The sequence below is a fragment of the Salvelinus sp. IW2-2015 genome, linkage group LG10 (genome assembly GCF_002910315.2).
Source record: "Salvelinus sp. IW2-2015 linkage group LG10, ASM291031v2, whole genome shotgun sequence".
Lineage (NCBI taxonomy): Eukaryota > Metazoa > Chordata > Actinopteri > Salmoniformes > Salmonidae > Salvelinus > Salvelinus sp. IW2-2015.
Genome location: NC_036850.1, coordinates 1,325,330 through 1,344,057, shown reverse-complemented (window position 1 = coordinate 1,344,057; position 18,728 = coordinate 1,325,330). Strand labels below are relative to the sequence as shown.

The following is an 18,728-nucleotide window of genomic DNA, read 5'->3' as shown; positions in this document are numbered from 1 at the left end:
CTCTCACACACACACACACTCAAACATACATTCATACACCACACACACGCTCACTCCCATACCTCTCACACACATACACACTCAAATACATACACACACTCACACTGTCACACTCAGTCTCACACACACACTCGCACATGCCCACTGGTTTACACACTCACTCACTCACTCACTCACTCACTCACTCACTCACTCACTCACTCACTCACTCACTCACTCACTCACTCACTCACATGCATACGCACACACATACTCACTCTCTCTCTCGCACTTGCTCACACACACACACAACTCACACTCACACTGTCACACTCAGTCACACACACATACATACATACATACATACATACATACATACATACATACAACATACATACATACATACATGCATACAACCACTCACTCACACACACACACACACTCATACAGACTCACTCTCTCCCACTGGTTTACAGACTTACGCACGCATGCTGTCCAGGCAGGCCAGGCTGCTGTCATATGCAGGGCTTGGAATCCAGAAGGGGAGGTGTGAGGGAATAAGCAAGGAGCAGAGGAGAGATGGAGGGGGGGCAGGCAATGTCAACAGCTCGACTCCCAGCGCAGTCAGCTGAAATCCAGACCTCGATGCAGTAGTTCGGAGAGGAAYCAGCAATGCAGGCTGAACCGGGGTATATAGTATAACTTCACAACGTCTGAGAGACAAAACAGGACCTACTGCAGAAAGAGAAGAATATAATGCAATGATAGGATGTACAAAACTTTTCCTGGGAAATTTGTAGTGTCTTTCGGGTTGTGTTGATCGACAGTGAAAAGGACAATCCACAGGCAGCAGTCTGAAGTAGGTAGGTAACGAGACACATGATCTTCTCATTGCTCCCCGAACTCTTCCTCGCTTGTCTATGTASCTGCACCCCGGTGCTATCGGAAGGAGTTTGCAAGCGGAATGGTTTTATATGACATGTTGAGCGTGGCCAGGCCAGCTTGTCAGCACAGCACAGCCGCTGATGGCCTAGTAGGGAACCATAGACTTCTTCAKCCGATCAGTTACACTTTCGGGAATGGTGTTGGTGGCTAGCTGAGTAGTGAGGGGAGAGGAGAGACTGAACGGCAACAAACAGACTCAGTTGGCTGTCTTGTTGTGATTGGAGACAGAATACAAAGATTGTGTTTTTACCAAGACTTTTACGGAATCTTTTGCTACGGGGGTTTTATAGGTCATAAATGGTAGCGGGGACTTGTTTGTGAAACAGGAGCAGTCTTGAAGTTAGTGCTCCGCATCGACTGGTGATGACAGCACTCTTTCATTCACCCCCTGAGTGAGGTGGGTTATACAGTACGTGTACACTAGCATGCAATGCCGCACGGTGTATCACCGCTTCCCGTTAATTTTCAATGGGCGGAAAGCAGTGAGAAGCGGAGAGAGCGGGGACCGTTGGGCGGCGCAAATGGGGAATGGGAGACAGAGAAAAAGTTCAACATTTCCCAACTGGAAATCWCCAGCGCAAACCGCTAAGCGATGTAGGCGATGACCAYTCATATCAAGTGGTTCCCATGACGAATTTGACGCTATGCGYCCCAAGGCTGGAGACTTTCTTCAGCKAAGATGGCTGACAAAAATACTAGGATGGAAAGGGGAKAGGGGGATACCTAGTCAGTTGTACAACTGAATGAAGCAAATGTAAGTAATTATAACTAGCTAACATTAGCCAGCTAGCTGGCTAGCTTTATGGGTGTTGTGACATGAGTATGAAATTGTAAATCGCGTTGTTTCATGTTTTAGGGCCTCCTGAAACAACCAGCAAACCAGGCTGTCATCTTGTTTAACAGTGGATTTAAAGAATCTAGCAAGCTAAAGCATTTTTACTGCAAATTGAATGTACAATTTTGCATGCTTGCCTTGCTGATATTTGCCAAGCAATGCWGCTGAAGTAACGTAGCTAGCTAACTATTTTCTTGCTTATTGTGCAGTGGAGGATAAAAATAACTGTGTGCATATGGATGTGTAGCTAMCTATGTAGCCGATCTGTGTATAGACCCTAAATCATTTGGTATACATATTAGTTCAGAACTTAGCTATGCACCTCAGCTATCATAGCCAGTTGTATCAACTTCAAAACAGTTTGAATGCCAAGGATGCAAGTCGTATATACATTTACCAATTATTACCATGCATGAGATCCCCACATTGTGGCCTGTACATCTTAATATATCATGTACTCTACCTTGGCAAATAAAGGTGCAGTGCAGGTATGAATGTCTGAGATTCTTTTTCAGTCATATCCAATACCAGGAGTATCAAATTCCAGTCTTTGAATGATGCTGTCTCTGCATGTATSTATTACAATTATACACTTCAACAGTGTTTACCAATCCTGGTCCTAGGACATCAATGGTTACAAATTCTTACTATGCAATAGACTAGAAACATGATGTAATTAGTTAAAGGCTGATTTGTAGTTCATATATACAGAAATATAATTTCAAAAACAGTACACTACACTTCCTATGCATCATGTAAATACTCTAAAACCGGTTCATCTCAATATCTAATTTCCTTCATCTGGATTGATCTGATAAACACAGGATAGGTGTAGTATTTCATCAAATGAGAGCCTTATTCCAACCAGTAGAGAATGTGAAACTCTTAATTAAAAGAAGTTCATTATTAAGTGTTATAAATGCATAATACATGCATTGGGCTCCTGAGTGGCGTAGCGGTCTAATGCACTGAGCTCTCACTGCAAGAAGTGTCACTACAGTCCCTGGTTCGAATCCAGGCTGTATCTCATCCGGCCGTGATTGGGAGTCCCATAGGGCGGCGCACAATTGGCCCAGCGTCGTCCGGGTTTGGCCGGGGTAGGCCATCATTGTAAAGAGGAATTTGTTCTTAACTGACTTGCCTTGTTAAATAAAAGTTGAATCATTTTTTAAATAAAAAAAAGAATTATAAATATTATAATTGTAATATTATATATATTATAYATACAATTTAAGTCTTTACGTCAATGCACATCTGGTGTGCATTATAGAGAGGTGTAAAAGGCAGAAAGGGAAAGAGGCAAGAACAGAGCAGGTAAGACAGCATATGAATAACAGTGCTATGCTAATACTCTCTCAGTTCATCACAATTACATAATCGTATCTCTAGTGGTGTCTCCTAACAAACCTTTGGCTCCCTGTCCAGCCCAAAGGTTATCTTAAGAGCGGGTGGGGTGGAGATGARGGGACTGGYGGTTGACAACCTCTCTCACATCAAAACATACCTGCAGACGAGAGACAGATGGGGAGAGTGCATGTTGTGTTTTTTTMTTGTCTAACACTGTCAGTCATCATAATCATAATCTGTGAAATGCAAAACTGACCTTGGATCATTAAATCTGGGACTACTGTATCTCTATCTGTATTTCAATGWAAAGCATCTCTTTAATAATACTTCCTGTTGACCCGACCAAYTGACCTCTCACCTGTGATCATGCTGTGCCCTCTATGTAGCCAGTTCAGATGCGGAGGGGTTCACCAACACAGCTGAAGGGATGAAGGGAGGAAGTGAAGGAGAGAGACTGTTATTGAGAAAAAAAAMGTAGTCAAAGCAACAGTGTTCAACAGGAATCTGTGTGTGTGGCCTCACCTAGTGTCCACACTAAGTGCTGAAAAACATGCACAGACACATGAGGACAAACAATATAGCGTAGTTATAGGGTTGGCCCTCTTGCCTATTCTTTGAAGGTGGAAGGAGCCACGGTTATACACCTGAGCCTGCTTACTGCACAACGCAATCCATCAAWCAGATTGATACATGAGTGTGTGGGTTATAGGGTGTATAATTGTTCTACTTTTTTTTTTTTTTWWATATGGGTGACTTAAAATAGCCTGTTTTGTTTTTGTASAGACATCACACCCTTACCTAAACAGCACCCTCACCTGAGAAGTAGAAATCAAAGGGAGAGAAACTGGGAATTGAATAACTGCAGTTGACATAGCTAAGTAAATGGATGAATACTCTTATTGCAATGTGGATGGCTCTTAAAAMAACCTTTTGGTTGTGCATAGTGTAGTCTATTGTGTTGCCAGGGAACAGCACCCTCTTCGAAGGAGGAGGTGAAGATCTCCCGCACACAGATTGCCTCTCTTGCTGTGTTGTTGGACCCCATCCTTGAAACATACTGCAGAGCAGCAGACTCCCCTCCTGGTCCCCGCACACGGCGGCCAGCTGCAGATCCCCTCCTGGTCCCCGTGTCCATCCTCATGAAGTTACGCAGGACACAGGTAGCCTTCACACGCCCAAATTCCTCCAGGAGGCAGTCCCAGATGGCCCTGGTCACCCAACCTTGCAATGCCCTACACAGTAACTGTAGGCAATCGTTTTGAAGGAATCTCCAGTTACAAGGTATCTGTAGGAATATGGAAGACAATTAGACTTTTACATCAACAGGTCATTGTGGATTACTGAAGTATAATATCCCTTATAACAAATCATGATAACATTYGATTGACAGATGCATGTGCACACACATGTGCATGTGTAGCATGTGGCAATAGCAGGATCATATCAAGGATAGCGTCACAAATGAAACCATCAATACCACTTGAAGCTTGATGAGTTGAGCAGTTGAATCAGCTATGTAGTGCTAGGGCAAAAACAAAAATGTGCAGCCCCTTTGAGTCCCTCCAAGACTTTGTTTAATTTTATTTAACTGGGCAAATCAGTTAAGAACAAATTCTTATTTACAATGACAACCTACCCCGGCCAAATCTGGACGACGCTGGGCCAATTGTGCGCCGCCCTATGGGACTCCCAATCACGGCCGGATATGATACAGCCTGGATTGGGACCTGTTATTTTTTTCACCTTTATTTAAACAGGTAGGCCAGTTGAGAACAAGTTCTCATTTACAACTGCGACCTGGCCAAGATAAAGCAAAGCAGTGCGACACAAACAACAACACAGAGTTACACATGGAGTAAACAAACATACAGTTAATAACACAATAGAAACMTCTATATACAGTGTGTGCAAATGAAATAAGATTAGGGAGGTAAGGCAATAAATAGGCCATAGTGGTGAAKAACTTACAATTTAGCAATTAAACACTGGAGTGATAAATGTGCAGAAGATGAATGTGCAAGTAGAGATACTGGGGTGCAAAGAAAAATAATATGGGGATGAGGTAGTTGGGTAAGCTATTTACAGATGGGCTATGTACAGGTGCAATGATCTGTAAGATGCTCTGACAGCTGATGCTTAAAGTTAGTGAGGGAGATATGAGTCTCCAGCCTCAGTGATTTTTGCAATTCGTTCCAGTCATTGGCAGCAGAGAACTGGAAGGAAAGATGGCCAAAGGAGGAWTTGGCTTTGGGGGTGACCAGTGAAATATACATGCTGGAGCGCGTGCTACGGGTYGGTGCTGCTATGGTGACCAGTGAGCTGAGATAAGGCGGGGCTTTACCTAGCAAAGACTTATAGATGACCTGGAGCCAGTTGGTTTGGCGACGAATATGAAGTCAGGGCCAGCCAACGAGAGCATACAGGTCGCAGTGGTGGGTAGTATATGGGGCTTTGGTGACAAAACGGATGGCACTGTGATAGCAAATTGGATGCAGTCTAAATAGAGTGTTGGAGGCTATTTTGTAAATGACATCGCCGAAGTCAAGGATCGGTAGGATAGTCAGTTTTACGAGGGTATGTTTGTCAGCATGAGTGAAGGATGTTCATCTGCAGACATGCTTTCACAGCTCTCTGTATCTGAGGGCAGAAAACCTCACAATAAACAGAAACAGACTTCATTATACTCAAATTAGACCGCACTGAATATRATGTTACTATTATCTCTGGAACTACACAAAAGTATCCAGAATAGCCTCCTCTCTCACTTTGACAGTTGGGGCTGCTATCCTTTCACACTCCACCATGGCTGTTAGCTAGCTACCTACAAGTGCCTTGCAAAATTATTCATCACCCTTGGCATTTTTCCTATTTGTTGCATAACAACCTGTAATTTAAATTGATTTTTATTTGGATTTCATMTCATGGACATACACAAAATAGTCAAAATTGGTGAAGTGAAATGAAAAAYATTACTTGTTTCCAAAAATWAAAAAAAATAAGAAAAATGTGAAAGTGGTCTATTCACCCCCTTTGCTATGAAGCCCCTAAATAAGATCTGGTGCAACCAATTCCTTTAGAAGTCCTATAATTAGTTAAATAAAGTCCACTTGTGTGCAATCTAAGTGTCACATGATCACAGTGTGTTTATATACACCTGAAAGGCCCCAGAGTCTGCAACACCACTAAGCAAGGGGCACCACCAAGCAAGCGGCACCATGAATACCAAGGAGCTCTCCAAACAGGTCAGGGACAAAGTTGTGGAGAAGTACAGATCAGGGTTGGGTTATAAAAAAATATCTGAAACTTTGAACATCCCATGGAGCACCATTAAATCCATTTATAAAAAAATTGAAAGAATATGGCACCACAACAAACCTGCCAAGAGAGGGCCGCCCAACAAAACACACGGACCAGGCAAGGAGGGCATTAATCAGAGAGGCAACAAAGAGACCAAAGATAACCCTGAAGGAGCTGCAAAGCTCCACAGCGGAGATCTGTCCATAGGACCACTTTAAGCCGTACACTCCACAGAGCTGGGCTTTACAGAAGAGTTGCCAGAAAAAAGCCATTGCTTAAAAGAAAAAAACAAGCAAACACGTTTGGTGTTCGCTAAAAGGCATGTGGGAGACTCCCCAAACAACATATGGAAGAAGGTTCTCTGGTAAGATGAGACTAAAAATGAGCTTTTCGCCATCAAGGGAAATGCTATGTCTGGRGCAAACCCAACACCTCTCATCACCCCGAGAACACAATCCACACAGTGAAGCATGGTCCTGGCAGCATCATTCTGTGGGGATGTTTTTCATCTGCAGGGACTGGGAAACTGGTCAGAATTGAAGGAATGATGATGCTAAWTACAGGTAAATTCTTGAGGAAAACCTGTTTCAGTCTTCCAGAGATTTGAGACTGGGATGGAGGTTCACCTTCCAGCGTGACAATGACCCTAAGCATACTGCTAAAGCAACACTCGAGTGGTTTAAGGGGAAACATTTKAATGTCTTGGAATGGCCTAGTCAAAGCCCAGACCTCAATCCAATTGAGAATATGTGGTATGGCTTAAAGATTGCTGTACACCAGCYGAACCCATCCAACTTGAAGGAGCTGGAGCAGTTTTACTTTGAAGAATGGGCACATCCCAGTGGCTAGATGTGCCAAGCTGATAGAGACATACCCCAAGAGACTTGCAGCTGTAATTGTTGCACAAGGTGGCTCTACAAAGTATTGACTTTGGGGGGTTGAATAGTTTCACGCTCAAGTTTTCAGATTTTTTGTKTTAWTTCTTGTTTTTATCACCCCCCCCCAAAAAATTGCATCTCAAAGTGGTAGGAATGTTGTGTAAATCAAATGATACAAACCCTCCCAGAAATCAATTTTAAGTTTTAATGCAACAAAATTGGAAAAATGCCAAGGCGGGTGAATACTTTCGCAAGCCACTGTACAAATCCATTTGGAGTTAATTTTTTTACAGTGATAAATACATCAAGATAGCTAGCTAATTTGAAGTTAGGTTGTTGGTGATATTTAATTCATTTAGTTAGCTCTCTATACAGTATGTCAAGTTGGCTAGATAGCTAGCTAGCTACATTAGCTGTTCACTGAACTGTAGCTAGTTAGCTAATAATCCATTTTTTTTTWAAACATTTTTTAAATGTATTTACTTACTTGAATAGGTTCTCCCAGCCATATGAATGATTGGAAACAGGGCAGAAAAGTTTGTCACCAGAGCGTTTTAGAACATATTACTATGTACCTGTGAGTAAATTCATGAAATGGAGAATGGATCATTTGTTTTACCCAATACTGTGTACTAGTGTACACAAACCATAAGGCTCTGTTCTGCCTGCAGATAGTCAAGGAGTCTTTTTACAGTTCAAAATCCTCATGCCTCTTATGCATGCAAAGCAGTTAAGGAAGATGCTGAACAGTTGAACATGTAGCTGTGGGAATGAAGCGACCCATAGTTGCAGCATGGACATTTACAGGGTTAGGCACTCATTTGAACGTRCGGGGTGGCAAAAGGAACATTCCATATTTCCTGTATGGGAATTCTGGGATCCATATAATGGTTCCTGGTACATTTGGAATTTCAGGAATAGAGCTTGCCAGCTTGTAGTCCTAAAACCCGGACATGAGTTACCTCTGGGTCGTTCAGCAATCCCTACGGGAAAAATGGCTGATGAATGGCAAAGGGTTTTGGAATAAACCCTGAAAATAAGGTCTAAGGTTAACACYCGCTTAAGAGATCTAATACATTTTGTAAAATTTTATTTGATTCTGAGATAATAGCAGTCAGTAGGAACCCCTCGACAACATTCTGCTGAAAAGGCAGCGCGGGAAATTAAAATATATTTTTTAGAGATATGTAACTTTCACACATTAACAAGTGCAATACACCAAATTAAAGATAAACTTCTTGTTCATCTACCCATCATGTCCAATTTCAAAAAGGCTTTACAGCGATAGCACAACATATGATTATGTTAAGTCAGAGCCAAGTCACAAAAACACACACAGCCATTCTTTCAGCCAAAGATAGGAGTCACAAAAAGCAGAAATATAGATACAATTAATCACTAACCTTTGATGATCTTCATCAGATGACACGCATAGGACATCATGTTACACAATACATGTATGTTTTGTTAGATAAAGTGCATATTTATATCCAAAAAGTTTACATTGGCGCGTTACGTTCAGTAATGCTTTGCTTCCAAAACATCCGGTGATTTTGCAGAGAGCCACATCAACTTCCAGAAATACTCATAATAAACATTGATAAAAGATACAAGTGTTAGTCACAGAATTAAAGATAGACTTCTCCTTAATGCAACCGCTGTGTCAGATTTCAAAAAAACTTTACGGAAAAAGCACACCATGCAATAATCTGAGTACAGTGCTCAGAGACAATATCAGCCAAAGAAATATCRGCCATGTTGGAGTCAACATTAGTCAGAAATAGCATTATAAATATTCACTTACCTTTGATGATCTTCATCAGAATGCACTCCCAGGAATCCCAGTTCCACAATAAATGTTTGATTTGTTCGATAAAGTTCATCATTTATGTCCAAATTCCTCCTTGTTGTTAGTGCGTTCAGCCAAGTAATCCATCTTCATGAGGCGCGAGCACTAGTTTCAGACAAAGTCCAAAAGTTCCGTTACAGTCCGTAGAAACATGTCAAACGATGTATAGAATCAATCTTTAGGATGTTTTTAACATAAATCTTCAATAATGCTCCAACCGGAGAATTCCCTTGTCTGTAGAAAAGCCATGGAACGAGAGCTACRTCTCACYTGAACGAGCGTCAAAGGTTTGTGGCACTCTGCCAGACCACTGACTCAAAGAGCCCTTATGAGCCCCTCCTTTACAGTAGAAGCCTCAAACAAGTTTCTAAAGACGGTTAACCTCTCTGGGATATGTGGGAAAATGTAGAGCGCCAAATTCAAAAAAATGATATAAAATCAAACTTTCATTAAATTACACATGTAAGATACCAAATTAAAGCTACACTCGTTGTGAATCCAGCCAACATGTCAGATTTCAAAAAGGCTTTTCGGCYAAAGCATAAGATGCTATTATCTGATGATAGCACAACAGTAAACAAAGAGAGTAGCATATTTCAACACTGCAGGCACGACACAAAACGCAGAAATAAAATATAAATCATGCCTTTGACGAGATTCTTTTGTTGGCACTSCAATATGTCCCKTAAACYTCAKAAARMGRCCTTTTGTTCSATTAATTCTGTRCATATATATCCAAATTGTCCATTTATTTGGCGCGTTTGATCCAGAAAAAAACAGCTTCCAYTTTGCGCAACGTCACTACAAAATATCTKAAAAATTACCTCTAAACTTTGCCAAAACATTTCAAACTACTTTTGTAATACAACTTAAGGTATTTGTAAACGTTAATAATCGATCAAATTGAAGACGGGTCTATCTGTTTTCAATASAGGAGATCAACAAACTAACGCTACTTTTCGAGTCTTGCGCAACTCTCAAACAGTACACATGACGTTACACTGTTTCCAGATGGCCTTACTTCTTCATTGCACAAAGGAATAACCTCAACCTATTTCCAAAGACTGGTGACATCCAGTGGAAGCGGTAGGAACTGAAAACAGYGTGATTAGAAATCCAGTATCCCAATGAAAKCTCATTGAACAGACAGTGACCTAAAAAATAAATAAAAAATGAATGGTTAGTCCTCMGGGTTTTGCCTGCTACATAAGTTCTGTTATACTTACAGACATGATTCAAACAGTTTTAGAAACTTCAGAGTGTTGTCTATCCAAATCTACTAATTACATGCATATTCCAGCTTTTAGGACTGAGTAGCAGGCAGTTTACTCTGGGCACCTTTTTATCCAAGCTGCATATCTTATATTCTGGGGATGAGTAGAAGGAAGTTGAAATTGGGCACGCTATTTATCCAAACGTGAAAATGCTGCCCCCTATCCTAGAGAAGTTAACAAATAGTGGAAGCCTTAGGAAGTGCAAAATGACCCCATAGACACTGTGTATTCGATAGGCCAAGCTTTGAAAAACTACAAACCTCAGATTTCCCACTTCCTGGTTGGATTCTTCTCAGGTTTTCGCCTGCCATATGAGTTCGGTTATACTCACAGACATCTTTCAAACAGTTTTAGAAACTTCAGAGTGTGTTCTATCCAKAMCTACTAATAATATGCATATATTCGTAACTGGGACTGAGTAGCAGGCAGTTTACTGTGGGCACGCTTTTCATCCAAACGTGAAAATGCTGCCCCCTATCCCAAACAGGTTAACATGACCTTTATGATTTAAGAAGTCTTTAGGTGCTTTGTGTTTTTAAGTACATCAATTCTTCAAAATTCACAAAAACTGACGTTAGCTGATGAAGATTATCTCATAGAACAAAACATTTAAGATCTCCTAAGCCTGTCTTTATCACAGACCTTACAAAAACGCTTTGTCCAATGAACCATGGTGTATTTAGTGCCTACAAAAAGACGCCATTACTGTTTTTCTCTCTTGAGGGAGGATGTCATGTCTCATGGGCATAGATCTTGAGTGTCACTATTTTTGTCCAATTCCTGGGATGATCTTTATCAATCACCAAGTCAGCCTTTTGGCCTATGTTATGGCCCATTATCCCATTTGCTAACTTGGTGAAGTCCCACTTTGGAACTCCCATTTACTGTGTAGCTTTGTTTCCTGATGCTTGATTGCAGGGTGTAACTCCAACAGTGGCAAGGTCTCCCAGGAATGCCAATGCTGTTTGGGAAGGCTTTAAGAATACTAAGCACTGTCAGTGCCACATTTTCCCTCTTGGGAAACCAATACTTTATGACCGCTCTCACCAACATAAACACTCTTTCTCCTTTCCCCCCGGAGTTACTCATTTAGAGAATTAGGGAGGCTCTGCCTTGCATCTTTCCCCAGCTGCAGCTATCCCGGTGAGAGGACTTCATCCCGCTCATAAGTCCCCAAGCGTCAAAAGCACTGTGATTTAAAGTTCATGCATCTGATCATGCATCAGCCCTGCACATTTCCACCTGTGGAATCAGTTAGGGATACCTGTTGTGGCTCTGCCCGGGCCCAATAGTTTATTGGAGGGGAAAATTCCAAATGGATCCCACAACCTCTTTTGCTTGAAAAGATGGGCCATCCTATTTCAGATGTTAATGGGGATTCAGTTGCAGAAGAAGAACTGTTTTGTGCCTCGTAAGAACGCTCATTCTAATAATTAAGACGATGTCTGTTTGCTGAACAATTTTGAGACCAATGACAAGTGTGTATTTTCACCCTGCTGGAGCAATGTTCTTTTTTTGTTGCAACGTGGCTTCGATAATATATTGCGAGGCTACATCTCTGTTTTGATTGAAGCAAAGAGACACATGCCGTTGCATTTTTCTGTATGAGCTAAAGAATCGCACGTAAGCAGAGTGGCCTGTCTGAAAGATTGAGTGCTTGACGGCATTAGTGAAAGATGAGGAGCTACAGCCAGGCCTTTGCAGTCGGCTCTCGTAGGTTTTCATTTTTTTGTCATCCATTACGGATGCATGAACTACTCTCCCAGGATTAGAGGAGTGGGTGGGCGGGAGAATGAGCGACTAACAGCTTTCAATCATCTCAATCCTGCTGCTCAGTTGAGGTTTATTAAACTATGTCCTCATTTGCAGAGCGAGAGAGACTTCTAAGACGGTCATCTTCGATGTAGTTGTTAAATATATGTACATCTCTTGAAATAATAGTATTATCATTTTACTGTGTACATGTATTTGTTACTGTTGCTACAGTATCAGTATTTTAGGGTGTTCACAGTTAGATTGTCTGCAGGGGGAACACAGTGGAATTGCCCGCTAACAGGAAGTACCGTCATCGTGTGTGTGAAAAGGCGGCCATTGTATTTGTGCCAGTGACACACTTTCGGGGCTTATGATGTGTAAGCATATCTCTACTGTACAGTGCCTCAATTCAGAGAAGAGCTTCACTGGAGGCTATTTTAGAGCCAGCCCCTTCAGAAGCCATTACCATGCATGCTGCTATAATGGTCCAAGATGAACATTCCAGACATTACCCACAAGCGCTGCAGCTGTTAACCTTTGAACKCCGCAAAGATGTGGCACAGCTATAAACAATGTGCAATATGGAGTGCGCAGAGCCGTAGACCATTCACGTCCACAGACTAGACTGCACTCACGTCTATGGCACTTTGTTTCATGGGAACCCCTCAAAACCAGAAATTCTAGCCGGGGCTACACAGTCCTTAGACCTGCCATTGCTACAGCAAACTGACAAATGCATCTGCTGAAAATAGCAGAGCGGGACCAGATAGTGTTTTTAGCATTTATAAAAATGTAAGTCATTGGTTATTAGCTGTTAAGTCAATGTTTTTGTTTCATTTGGAGTCCAAGGGTAAGCCTTTTACCACCCAAGAATGTCCGGCGGTTCCCAGACCTTGTGTGGTTTAGGTGACACAGCCCATGGAAATGTCCGKTTCCCTCCAAACAGGATCGAGACTAGACTACATAACATTTGAGGGAATGAATGTTTGAGGAACATTTCAGTATTTCAGTAAGTCTTTCCCCTCTACTAGAGATTCTCGATTTCACCCTCTTTAGTTGTACCACTGCCAAAAAAAGGTGTACTGTGTATTTTTTTTCCCAGCCTCCCGAGTGGTGCAGCTTTCTAAGGCACTGCATCGCAGTGCTTGAGGCGTCACTGCAGTCCCGGTTTGATCCTAGGCGTGTCACAGCCGGCCGTGACCGGAGACCCATGAGGAGGCTCATAATGCACATTTGTGGCCTGCTGGAGGTCATTTTGCAGGGCTCTGGCAGTGCTCCTCCTTGCACAAAGCGGAGGTAGCGGTCCTGCTGCTGGTTGTTGCCCTCTACGCCTCCTCCACGTCTCCTGATGTACTGGCCTGTCTCCTGGTAGCGCCTCCATCTCTGGACACTACGCTGACAGACACAGCAAACCTTCTTGCCACAGCTCGCATTGATGTGCCATCCTGGATGAGCTGCACTACCTGAGCCACTTGTGTGGGTTGTAGACTCCGTCTCATGCTACCACTTGAGTGAGAGCACCGCCAGCATTCAAAAGTGACCAAAACATCAGCCAGGAAGCATAGGAACTGAGAAGTGGTCTGTGGTCACCACCTGCAGAATCACTCCTTTATTGGGGTGTCTTGCTAATTGCTATAATTTCACCTTTTGGCTATTCCATTTGCACAACAGCATGTGAAATTTATGTCAATCAGTGTTGCTTCCTAAGTGGACAGTTTGATTTCACAGAAGTGTGATTGACTTGGAGTTACATTGTGTTGTTTAAGTGTTCCTTTATTTTTTTGAGCAGTGTATTTTATATTTGAGATTCTTCAAAGTAGCCAACTTTCCTTTCATGGACAGCTTTGCACACTCTTGGCATTCTCTAAATCAGCTTCACCTGGAATGCTTTTCCAACAGTCTTGAAGGAGTTCCCACATATGCTGAGCACTTAATGGCTGCTTTTCCTTCACTCTGCGGTCCAACTCATCCCAAACCACCTCGATTGGTCGGGTGATTGTGGAGGCCAGGTCATCTGATGCAGCACTCCATCACTCTCCTTCTTTGTCAAATTGCCCTTACACAGCCTGGAGTTGTGTTGGGTTATTTTGTATTGTATATCTTTAACCTTTATTTAATGAGGCAAGTRATTTAAGAACAAATTCTTATTTTACAATGACGGCCTACCCTCCCCTAACCTGGACAACGCTGGGCCAATTGTGCGCCACCCTATAGGACTCCCGATCACGGCCGGTCGGGATCGAACCAAGGTCTGTTGTGACACCTCTAGCACTGAGATGCAGTACCTTAGACCGCTGTGCCACTCGTGAGCCCTAAAGTAATTTCAAATGATAGTCCCTCTCAGCGCAAACCAGATGGGATGGCGTATCGRTGCAGAATACTGTGGTAGCCATGCTGGTTAAGTGTGCCTTGAATTCTAAATAAATCACTGACAGTGTCACCAGSAAAGCAAACCCACACCATCACACCTCCTCCTCCATGCTTCACAGTGGGAACTACARATGTGGAGATCATACGTTCACCTACTCTGCATCTCACCAAGACATGTCGGTTGGAACCAAAAATCTCAAATTTGGACTCAAATCAGACCAAAGGACAGATTTCCACCAATCTAATGTCCATTGCTCATGTTTCTTTGTCCAAGCAAGCCTCTTCTTCTGATTTGTGTCCTTAAGTAGTGATTTCTTTGCAGTAAATCGACCATGAAGGCCAGATTCACGCAGTCTCTTCTGAGCAGTTGATGTTGATGTGTCTGAGGCTGGTAACTCTATCCTCTGCAGCAGAGGTAACTCTGGGTCTTCCTTTCCTGTGGCGGTCCTCATGAGAGCCAGTTTCATCATAGCGCTTGATGGTTTTTGCGACTGCACTTGAAGAAACTTTCAAAGTTCCTACATGTTCCCGATTGATTGACCTTCATGTCTTAAAATAATGATGGACTGTCATTTCTCTTTGCTTATTTGAGCTGTTCTTGCCATAATATGGACTTGGTTTTTTAACAAATATACCACCCCTYCCTTGTCACAACACAACTGATTTGCTCAAACGCATTAAGAAGGAAAGAAATTCCACAAATTAACTTTTAACAAGGCACACCTGTTAATTGAAATGCATTCCAGGTGACTACCTCATGAAGCTGGTTGAGAGAATGCCAAGWGTGTGCAAAGCTGTCATCAAGGCAAAGGATGGCTATTTAAAGAATCTCAATCTCAAATCAATCTCGATTTGTTAAACAGTTTTTTGGTTACTACATGATTCCATGTGCCATGTTTTAGTTTCTGGCCCAGCTAGGGCTGGTGACTGCCAGTAATGCCTTCTCTGACAAAATAAGAATCGAAATAAGAAATCGATTTCACACTGCAGGGGAGCACTCTGGAATTTGAGGGAAAGGGATGACAGGAATTGGGTTTCAGTCTGAGCCCTGTTAATATGTGGGKATGTAAGGGTCCATGGAACGCCGGCGTGCCTGCCTTTCTACTATAGCTCCAGTATWAATAGCAGAGATATCCCAGTGATTCAGTCTATTTGGGGGAAACAACTGTGCCAATGCAAAGTGGGTCAACTGTATGACCATCAGAACTCGGACTTTGACCCCCTTGACATTGTCTCTTGCCACCATCAACCTCTCCACTAGATCAAACCAACCACCGGAAGGAGAGTCTTAACAAATTATCTTAAGAGTATTGTCAGGCTGTTGTTCCATACAAATGTTGGACTGAAACCTAGGAAGCAGAACTATCTCTCTGTAACAGATTAATAGCAAAAAAATGACAGAGCGGAATTTATGTGCCATGGCCAAAAGTGGTACACTATACAGGGAATAGGGTGCCATTTGGGACGCAAGCTAACTCTCAGAGGAAGCCCATTATGAAAGATCAGTGGATACAATAGCAATAGTGTAATCCTTTGAGTGCATTCATAGAAATGTGTCCTCTCTATCCATAGTCTCTTTCTGGCAAGGCCTAGATCTACCAAAAGCTGGATCTGTTTATAAACTGCAATGCAAATGAAAAATGTCTCGACCCAAATGTGATTGCGTATTTTGGGGGGAACATCTGGAAGCAATCCAGCAATAGCTGCTAACAATTATTTCAATTAATAGTCACTGTAATAATGGTCAACTTTTCTTGAACCATTCTGAAGTGGATTTCCTGTTTCTGTGGAGTTTAACGGTTCCCCTTCCATCTATTTACTGTAGCTCTATTGCTTCTTTTCAAAGAAAACTGTATGGATTCATAAATTCCTAAATTAACGGCGTTCTCTCGAAAACCTTGTTTCAGAAATAAATACGTGATTTCTTAAATACATTTAAGAACTGCAAGTAACCCAGCGTTTCCCTATATTAATTTAGCAGCGGAAAATAATCCTAAGGGAAACACTATTGTAGCCTATTGACCAGTTATTACTGTAGTTTCCATGTTTTTTTTGTATGTTGCTCTTATATTTAAAAAAAACTTGGTACTGTAGTCCAAAGTGATGAACTGTACTGTTCAAAGAAATGGATCTGAAACTGGGAAGGACCACATTGACTTGTCCGATAAGAAACACTTATTRTTTTCGCTTTAAAAAATCTGTTTTTAAAAGGTTGTACACTTCCAGATGTAGAACCTGGTTTTACTATCCCAGAAGATGCAGACTGTCTGAAAGGATACCTTTGAATTGGCCAGTTGAATAGGTTTTCAGTAGCAAATACCAAGTCCTCTTCGTGCTTTCCTTTATCTGATCAAGGGAAGAGGACGTGTTTGAGGGAGAAAGTGAGCAAGAACGAGGGAAGGATAGAATTTCCAATCTTCAGATCCTTTGCTCATCCTGGTAGAGGCCCTTCGGGACAGATATGGGCAGACAGGCACGTCACACAACCTTATCAGCAGTCACTCAAAACCCTGAGGTATTCTAGGGGTGGAGGCAGGGGACCATAGAGGCAGCTTGGGGCATAACCTAATCTCTGTACCTTAACTATAGACAGAGCAGARTCCAAAATATTTTTTGACAACATCCTGTTGATTTCAGGTCAACTTAGAGTAAAAAATGTTAAAGATTCTAATATAATACTTTGGTGTAATACTAGTTGAATTGATMTGTTGTTGTGCCACTCAATGTAACCAAGACACTTCTGGAAAAGAGTCATGCTATCACTGCTAAAATTAACCACCCTCAGATTTAGCCTACACACACATGCCCTAAAGTGAAAGGGYAAATATTTAACGTTGCACACATTGAAAAATACCCTGGCCGGCAATGTTCACAACAACCCTACAGGGCCCCTCCAGAATTGTCCAAACTAAATCCTTTTTCCCATTGTTTCAGACGAGGACGCCGGCCGGCCTGTCATTGACCYAAAATGGTCTCTTTAAATGGTCACATCCATCCAAGAAATGTTTCAGTGTAAACATACAGGCCKCACCTAATTTACTTTAACTACTGCAGAGCAAACATTTAAAGGCTTTTGTGCCACCTAAACCCGTCCAACTTGAACACTCATGTTTTCGCATCGTCCTTCCTATCGTTTTTGTTGTTTTAGTTTTTTGTGGTACAAATGTTTCGTGGCGATTCTGTGGGAAAGTCAACCTGAGCATGCCAGAGAAAGTTTGTCATTTTWAAAATTAAACCACTTTCATAAGTGTCCTTAATGCTGGGCATACACGACACGACTTCTAAAATGATTACACAATTATTTCCTAGTTGATCCTGCCCTGTGTAGTGTGCACATTATTATGTGCAGAAACATTAAAAAAGAGACGGAGGCGCAGAATATGGAGCTGCAAATGGGCATAAGTGGGCAGTTGGGCATAAGTGGACAATATGGACTTTCTATTCTACCGAGGGAATTGAAGGTAATATAAAACCTTTCATATTGAAAAGACAGCTGTGTTCTCTCCACTGCTCCATCAGTCTGTCTTCCATAACCTCAGTTCACACGTTGCGTTCCTCTTCACTGTCATTGTTCTGGTCTCAAACGCTGAGTGCTCATTGGCTATTGGCAGTAGTCCTTTCCCAATCGCATTGTGGCACTGCTCAGGATATCTGACGGAAAATGTATCGGGACATCCGACAGGGGTCTAGAGAACGGAACAGCCCTAATCGGGCGCGTCTTTGACCCACTCAAACTACACGAGTCCCGATGTACTGATCCTAGACCAAGTTCATTGGATTTCACCCTGATCATGAAAATGTATCTGGGACAGCAAAAAACGTGGCAAATTCGTGTAGTGTATGCCCAGCATAAGGTGTACATGATGCAGTGCAGGCTTTATTTGACCAGTAATTTGCTTTATTTCTTCCAACATGCCAATATTTACAAGTCTGCCTTTTTGGGCATACACTCCCCGCAAGGGCTACTATAGACACACACATTAAATGTTTCATTTATATTTTGTCCATTCTATGAAACATTAAAGTAGTGATTTTGCGTCCAAATGCCTCATCCACAATGCTGGAGTCGCCCTCAGCGATAGTTCCAGTTTCACCAAAACGTCCACTCCCTCGTCCTGCTTTCATCCCCTTGATGAAACCCGCTCTGAGAAACCAGTGATGCATACATACAGTAATGTGAGCTCGTCATTGCTAGCCAT

The 18,728-nt window shown here is 42.2% G+C and overlaps 1 protein-coding gene across 2 annotated transcripts in view; it reads left to right on the top strand.

Moving 5' to 3' along the window:
• Positions 1 to 18,728, top strand: part of daam2 (dishevelled associated activator of morphogenesis 2) — a 245,644-nt gene that overhangs the window by 72,150 nt on the left and 154,766 nt on the right. The window lies entirely within an intron of this gene.